The 8676-nt window shown below is 41.5% G+C and overlaps 1 protein-coding gene across 1 annotated transcript in view; it reads right to left on the bottom strand.

Moving 5' to 3' along the window:
• The window catches only part of DENND5B (DENN/MADD domain containing 5B), an 831092-nt gene that overhangs the window by 495392 nt on the left and 327024 nt on the right, over positions 1–8676 (bottom strand). The gene's annotated exons all lie outside the window — the stretch shown is intronic.

Genomic DNA, 8676 nt, shown 5'->3' with positions numbered 1-8676 from the left:
ACTGCATCCCCAAAGCCTCTAGTCCTATCTAATAATAGACAAACATGGTAATTGACCATACCTTCGCTGCACCTCCCACTGGCTAATCAGCATGATATGCAAATTAACCACCAACAATTTGCATACTGCAGGCAGGGCGGGACAGTGCCATCCCGCCTGTCCTGCCACCATCCGGGCCTGCTATCTGCAATCCTGGGTGGGGTACGGGGGTCCCATGTGCGACTGGACCCGGGGCGGCCAGGTGGGGCAGGAGTGATCTGCCAGCCCACCTGGGCATCCCGTGTGTGACTTGGGGGGGGCCCCAACCCCTTGATCGGCCCTGCCCTGTGCCCGACTGGGGGCGGCACCCCAACCCCCTGATCAGCCCTGCCCTGTGTGGGACTGGGGGCGGCACCCCAACCCCCTGATCGGCCCTGCCCTGTGCCCAACCGGGGGTGGTGCCCCAACCCCTTGATTGGCCCTGCCCTGTGCGCAACCCCGGGGAGGCGGGGCAGGCACCTAGGGATCAGGCCTGCCATCTGCCACCCAGGGAGCGGGCCTAAGCCAGCAGGTGGTTATCTCCCGAGGGGTCCCAGACTGTGAGAGGGCACAAGTGGGGCTGAGGGACACCCCCCACCCCACCCCGCCAGTGCACAAATTTTTGTGCACCGGGCCTCTAGTCTTTAATAAAATTTGCTATGAGGTTACGTTAAAAACAAGCCATGTTTCTTTTTATTAACATCATCATACAGGTTGGGTGGGACATGGAGGTGGAGGGGTTGAGTAAAAAAGAAACACCGTCATGAATGCGGACAACAGTGTGGTGATGGTGATTCAGAGGGGTGTGTAGAGGGAGATGGAGAAAGATATGGGGGAACAAATGGTGATGGATGGAGACTTGACTTGGGGTGGTGAACACACAATACAGTGTACAGATGATGTGTTGTGGAACTGTGCACCTGAAATCTGTATAATTTTGTTAACCAGCGTCAGCTCAATACATTTAATAAAAAGGGAAAAAAATCACATTAAAAGAAAAAATTTCTTTGTAAGAAATTCCATCTTACAAAGGAGGAATTTCATGCTCATTAAAAACAAGTGTCAATATAAAATAAAAGCACTTAGCAGAATACAGCAAATTAAGAAAAAAAACTTTTAAAGGAAAAGGGAACATCAGTAATAACAATTTTAGCACATTTCAGCAGAGATATCAGATTTTTTGTTTGTTAGAGTGAAGTGATGATATTTGCACATTAATCCTCCTAGGTTATTAGGCCTAGTTACTAGGTAATCCTTTTAGCCATTTGTTGCAAAGAGGGTTGTGCTTTGTTATTTGCTTATCTATGTGGTTTGTTTTATTAAGGAGTTCTGTTTGTACAGTAGGTCAGAACATCGGATAGATAAAATGCTCAATTGGTGTCTTTTATACAAGTTTTACTAGAGGCCTGGTGCACAAAATTCTGCATGGGTAGGGTCCTTAGGCCTGGCTGGTGATCAGGGCCGACTTGTGGGGTGACCAAGGGGCCCCTGCTGGCACCTGCCTTGGCTGGCCTGGGGCCTGCGTGCTGGGGACAGCTCCTGCATTGAGTGTCTGCCCCCTGGTGGTCAGTGTGCATCATAGTGACTGGTCATTCTGCAGGTCGTTCAGCTGTTTGGTCGATTTGCATATTAGGCTTTTATTATATAGGATTGGTGAGCCTGGGACTGAATCTTATCTCTAGAACCAGGCCTACTGCCTGACCCCTAATATATTGTCAGGGACTGAATGTGTTAACCTCAACCCCTGCATGCTGTGAAAATAATCACTTCCTTATTTTTTTTCCGTAAGTTTGTATGCCAGCATAGGAGGTTTTATTTAAATGGCATAATATACAGTATATAATAATTAACAGTACATGATGAGAAAGAAGGAGTGAGGGAAAGAAGGAAGTAGGTAGATCATTGAGAAGAAACTACGAGAAATTCGGGTAATAAGAACAGCTGCTAGTCCGGAACTGGTTTAACCCAGAGCAGGGGCTGGCAAACTGTGGATCATTGGTCAAATCTGGCCCAATGCTTGTTTCTGTACCACCCATGAACCAACAGTGGTTTTTATATTTTTAAATGGTTGAGAAAAAAGTATTTTGTGACATGTGAAAATTATAATACATTCAAATGTCAGCGTCCATAAATAAAGTTTAATTGGAACACAACTGCCCCATTGGTTTCAGTGTTGTCTGTGGGTGCCTCCAGACTGTCAGGCCAAACTGAGCAGTTGTAGCAGAGATCATATCACGTGGTATGATATTTGCTATCTGGTCTTTTACAACAAAAGGTTGTCAACCCCTGGACTAGACTTCTGAGTTTAAGTTTTGATACTTCTTTCTTGTCCTTGCCTACAGCCCCCTATTCTGTGCACATCTTGGTGAGCCCCAATCTGATCTCAGAGGTGGCATCTGGTTAAAAGGGAGGGTCCTGGTTTATACCTAAGTCTGCAGTAGAAGAGGCCCAGAAAGAGCAGAGAACTTAATAGAAGGCAAACCTGGGTTTAGGTTCTGGCTCTGTTGTTTGTATATCTTAACTTAAGGAGCATTTGTGTTGCCGTTTATAACATAGGGGTAATACTTCCGAGGTGTGTACTGCGTAGTCTAAATAAGTTGAGTATGCATTCATGGATAATAAAGACCATTATAAACTTATGAACAAAAATAGATACAGAGGCAGAGCTGCCTCGAACAGACTGTCAAACTGCAGTGGGAAGACCGGGGAGGGTAGGGGGGCAGAAGCAGGGGTAAGAGATCAACCGAAGGACTTATATGCATGCATATAAGCATAACCAATGGACATAAGACACTGGGGCGTAGGGGAGGCCAGGGGATTATCAAGGGTGGGGGGAAAAAGGAGACATATGTAATACCCTTTGTAATACTTTAAGCAATAAAAATAAAAAAAAGAAAAAAAAAGTTGAGTATGTATAGTGCCTGATATATATACTATCTTTTTCTCTGAACTAGCTGCCTTTCCAGTTCCCTAAGGAACAATGCTCTAAGCTTGTGGTTGTTCCCCTAAATTCATAGAGATGGTTTTGTGGATGAAGAACTTTTTCCATGGAGTAGTTATTTTCTTAGGGTCCTCTCTGATGGGGTGACTTTCTGGGCTTAAGTGGACTTCCTCTCAAGACTACATCAGGACACCTTCACCCTGGTGTCTGAGGAGGTCTGCTTTGCACAAGTAATACTGTGGCTAACCTAAAGGATCTGTGCTTACATGTGACTTTTGATAGTTTCATTGACGTTTATCAACTGTGCTTTCATTTCCATTTTGTGTTCTCTCTCTCTTTTATAAAAAGTATATGTCCGGATTTACACTTGAAATGATTCTCATTATCCTATAATATTTCTTCCCCTGTAGAGATTCCTAAAACAACTAGATCCTGGCCAGTTTCTACATATTTTAATTTTTCTTTTTTTACCCAAATGCTCTTAAATTCTTTCATCATATGCTCCTAAAAATATACTACAAGCTGTGCTTTCGAATGTTACTTGTTTTTCTATACAAAATATAGATATTCATTAAAGTTGTCACACTTAAAATACTTACATGATTATTGTTACAACTCAACTTTGCTTTTGGTCTGGATAGAAGCCCCAGTGATGACTCAGTTCATTCTATGAACCTGAAGTCTAATTTCCTAAAATAGACAATAGCTGAGCTATGTTTATGTCATAAATTAGTGAACCAACAGTATATACAATTATAAATGTGGTTCCTGTTCTATTTATTTATTTATTTACTTATTTATTTATGAGAGAAAGAGAAAGGGGGAGGGGGAGAGAGAGAGAGAGGAGAGAGAGAATTTGTTGTTCCCCTTAGTTATGCATTCACTGGTTGCTTCCTGTATGTGCCCTGACGGAGGATTGAACCCACAACATGGCATATTAGGATAACACTTTTATCCTGAGCTACCTGGTGAGGGCTCTGGTTCTTGTTGTGAGAAAGAAATTCACTTAAATATACTTGCCTTTGTATTTATCTGAAGCATGCACTGTATGCTTTTTATGTGTTTTTTTTCCTACTTGATCTCACTAGAGGTAAATGTTAAGTTTTGTCTTATGGATGACTGATAAAACTTTTGGTCCTAAAGTGAAAAATATTTTTTTAAAAATTAACCTGGTGTGTTGTAACATGAGTTATGTCGTCCATCCCCACCCCTGTTCCTGTGCACATCCTTCAACTAATTGTCCTTTCTCGGGGCCCTGCATGTTCAGCTTCATTATAGGTTTCCATAGTCTGGGTAGCTTGCTTCTCACGCCCTTGCTACCGCCCATTGCTTCAATGGTTTATTTCAATTTTCAGTTTTACTAACTGCTTCAGGAGTGATGTTTGGAAACTGAACAAAAATCATCAATATTTTACTTGACTTATTTTGCATTGCTTACAATGACTTGTAATTCTTAGATATACATTGGGGATAGAAGAGGAAGTGGTAGAAAGTGAGAGAGGAGTACATGGCTTAGGAGAGAAGCTTATATGAACAGTTGAACATCATTTGCCAATTGTGAGGCCTTGGGCAAGGTACATAACCTATCTGTGCCTTAATTTCCTCATCTGTAAAATAGGAATATTATTATTGTCATATTATGATTACTGTCAATTTACTAGCATTCTTATAAGTTAATATATGTAAGATGTAATTTTAAAATGTAATGTAAAAAAGCATTTCTAAAATGGAATAATTTTAGGAGAAATAGTGATTTTGTTTGACTTGTTTTACTAAAAATTATTTGTGCAAGTTGGTTATGTAGCCATGGCATCAACTGGGTTTCTATAGTTACAAAAAATAATTACTCTTCTACATCTTTGCAACAAAGAAGTGCTCTGGTCAGTGTGACTTGGTTGGAGCATTGTCCTATGAACCAAAGGGTTGCGAGTTCGATTCCAGATCAGGGTACATACCCAGGTTGCAGGTTGCAGGTTGCAGGTACAAACAGCCAATTGATGTTTCTTTCTCACATCAATGTATGTCTCTCTCTTTTTCCCTTCCTCTCTCTCTAAAAATCAATTTAAAAATGCTTAGAACAGGGCTTATCATAGATTAGCATTCAAGATATGGTATCTTTTTTAAGAAGTTGAAGAAAATGACGAATTAGGTTGGAATTAATCTTTACATCCGTTAACTAAATTGAACATCAAGAGTTTGTAAGGGAAAAAAAAGAGTTTGTAAGGGGTTTTTCTGAATCACCCAAAGACTGTAGTTGAAATAAATTGTCAATGAGGTTGTGTAGCTCTGCCTAGCATGTGGCCATGGACAGGGCATAACATCTTTTGGCCTCTCAGTATCCTCGTGAAAATAGGCTGGTATATCCAGGAACTTCAGTAGGAGAAATCAGAGGACAGAGTAGAGAACTATTATGACATGTGCTTGGTATTTATTAGAAAATTTCAAGCCCTGGCCAGGTGGCTCAGTCAGTTGGATCATCACCCCTTTGTGGACTTGATTCCTGGTCAGGGCACATACCAAGGTTGCAGGTTCAATCCCCAGTTGTATGGGAGTCTCTCTCTCTCTCTCTCTCTCTCTCTCTCTTTCTCCCTCTTTACCTTCTTCTCTTTCTAAAATAAATGGAAACATATCCTTGGGCAAGGAGTAAAAACACTTTCAAAAATAGCAGAAAAAAAGAAAATGTCAAAAAATCTAAGAAGTTTAGCTGGGCATGCAACACAGTGCCAAATCATCTAACTTTCCTCCACTGGCAACGAGAGAATTTTAGGAGGCATAGTGATTTGTTTGACTTGGTTTACTAAAAATTATTTATGCAAGTTGGTTATGTAGCCATGCCATCAGCTGGGTTTCTATGGTTACAAAAACAATTACTCTTCTATAATCTTTGCAACAGAGAAGTGTTTGATTATGTTCTTAAAGTTGTTTTGTAGTTCAAGGAATTTTATTTCAACCTAAAGAGCAAAACTGAATGTTTAACTCTTTTCCTGAACTGTTCCTAATTTAAAAGAATAAGAGGAGAAAGTTAGATTATGGAGATGTCAACTGCATGCATTATGTTTTGCATTTAGAATTACGCATCCAGGCAGGTCACTCTGCAGGGCCCACACACTGGCCCCAGCATCCGCTTATGTGTTCCAGGTTGTCCATTTTCCATTGCCGGTGACTATTACTTCCTCTATTACCCTGTCTTCTCCTCTCTCAGCAGACCGATGGCAGAAAAAAATAGAGTCCCTAACCTTTTATTTATTTAAATTTTCTCCTTATCTTATTTACATAGATAAAAGGGAAAAACACAAAGACCTCAATAAGAAAATTGTGCAGGATGGGAAGAGAGAAGAAATATCAATGGTAAATAACTAATAGTAATGGTTTTGGTCAGAAGGTTCAGTCTCATTAGTTATCAACAAAATGTAGATTGAAATGACAGTAAGATGATCCTTCTTTTTTGCCTGTAAAATCAGCAAGACATTTTTTTAATGTATGTTTTTTTTTCCAGCAAGGATTTTTAAAAGTAATAATATGCAGCACTGGTAAAAGTAATAACACTCATCTCCACACAGGATGAACTTACTCCTTCATGGGAAGACGGGAGGATCAACTTCAGTTGATGTGAAAATTAGCGCCTTCAAAACACGCATGCTCTTTGACTCAGTAATTCCACTCGGAGTAAGTGCTATACAGGTAAAACTCTTACAATAGGAGAATGAATGCAAGTATTTCTTTTTAATTAGTGTTAAAAAATGTTAAAAAATTAAAAAAGATGTTTTTATTAATTTTATAGAGAGAGACAGGGAGAAAGAGAAAGACATTGATCAGCTGCCTCCTGCACTCCCCCTTCTGGGGATTGAGCCTGCAAACCAGACATGTGCCCTGATTGGGAATCCAACCGGTGACCACTTGGGTGCATGGGATGACACTCAACCAACTGAGCCACACTGGGCAAAATTTATTTTAAATACTTGACTATAAGCTAAGCACAAATCTGATATCTTTGTCATTTAATCCTCATCAGAACTCTATGAGGCAATACTATTACTCCCTGATTACAAAGGGGAAACTGAGGTACAGAGAAGCTAAGTAACTTACTGGCTCAAGGGCACACAGGCAGGAAGTGGCTCCAACTCCAGAGCCAGACCCTGAACCACTCTGCTCCACTGCCTAGCTCTGAAAAAGAGTTAAGGCAGCAGGCAGAGCAATATAAAACAAGATAATTTCAAGAATTCTGCAGAAGAAAAAAAAGAGCAATGGTGGGACATAAAACAGAGCTAGGAATGATATAGGTGACACGATGGGTCATTATCATCCCTGCTTCTCTGCCAGGTTGGATTCATGGTGGTTGCAAGTTTCAAGTATTCTCGCTCTCTTTCTTCCCTCCTCCATCTCTCTCATTCACTTATCAGAGAATATTATGTTGCAATAGTCAGCATCTGGAAGGAAGCTTTCTTGTTTGTTTCAGAGGCACTGAAATCACATCCAGAGAGCCTATTAGTCAAGGTTTTGTAAGGGCATGATCATTTGCTTCTCTATCCACACCATCAGCAACTGTTTTTTTGTTTTTTTAATTTTTATCATGTATACAATGATGGGAGAGTTGAGTCCTGCTTTCTAAGTCAGAAAGCACGTGTGTGTGTTTGTGGTGTGTGTGTGTGTGTGTGTTGAACAACTCCTGGCCACTGAGAAAAAGCTGACCTATTGATCCCACAATCTCCTGGTTACACAGAAATTGCTTTTTCCCCACTTCTATCTCTTCTTTCCTCTCGGTAGTTCTCCATCCTCGACTCTTCTTTATTCTTTATTCTCTTTCACTCTGACTTTGCCTTCACCTCCTTTTGTGACTCTTCATCATTGCTTTTCATATTGATTAAAGTGGCCATTTTAAGAGCATATAATATTTAGTTATGGAAGCCAACATAATGATCCAGTTCAGGGCTTTGGAGTTATGGTTCAATTTTTGGCTTCATCACTTAAGGGGTGCCTGACTTTGGGAAAACATTCCACTTTTTCTTTCACCATCTGTAAATTGGGGATAATGGTTCCTACCTCAAAGGGTTGCTGTTAGGATGGGAGAGAATGCATGTGCCATACTCAAAAGATTGCTTGGCACGTGGTCTCAATAATGATTAGCTCGTATTATTTGAAAATGTTTATTGTAGGGGGTTGTTGATACTGTACTTAGGGAACTTCATGCAACTTTCCTTTATTGAAGAATCCAGAGAACTCCTGGGGCAAGAAATAATGGCACTTAGAGGCTTCCTGGGTGCAGGCACCATAGGGACTTTTTTCTTTTCTCCTTTTCTGAGTAGAAAGTGATCTTGTGATAAGCTGGGCACAGAAAGCTTGGACAAGGGCAAGCATCTTCTGCAAAGACTTTCCTCGAGTGGAAATTACCTTGTTGAGTGTGAGGTGAACCAGGCCAAGGGAGGGAGGAAGAAGGAAGAAGTAAGTGGGGAGAAAGCAGGCGCCTTGGGGCACGTCTGATAGGCGTGGGATGCACAGCGTTTGGCTGGCGAAGAACCCCGAGAGCCCAGGCTGGAAAGATGCGCGAGCCGGGAGCGCATCAGTTACTGTTTGCTTTTCTTTGGGGAAGACGCTGAGTCCAGGCAGTTTGCAGAGCTGGGGCTCTGGTGTCAGGGACAGAGCCGGGGCGCCCACGCCACTGTCGGGGGCTTGGATGTCCGCCGGGTAAAAAGCCCTGGAAGATCTCCCGTCCGAGGCGA

The sequence above is a fragment of the Myotis davidii genome, unplaced genomic scaffold (assembly GCF_000327345.1).
Source record: "Myotis davidii unplaced genomic scaffold, ASM32734v1 scaffold902, whole genome shotgun sequence".
In the NCBI taxonomy this organism is placed as follows: Eukaryota; Metazoa; Chordata; class Mammalia; order Chiroptera; family Vespertilionidae; genus Myotis; species Myotis davidii.
Note: the sequence above shows the minus strand (reverse complement) of the source record. Positions and strands in the feature narration are given on the sequence as shown.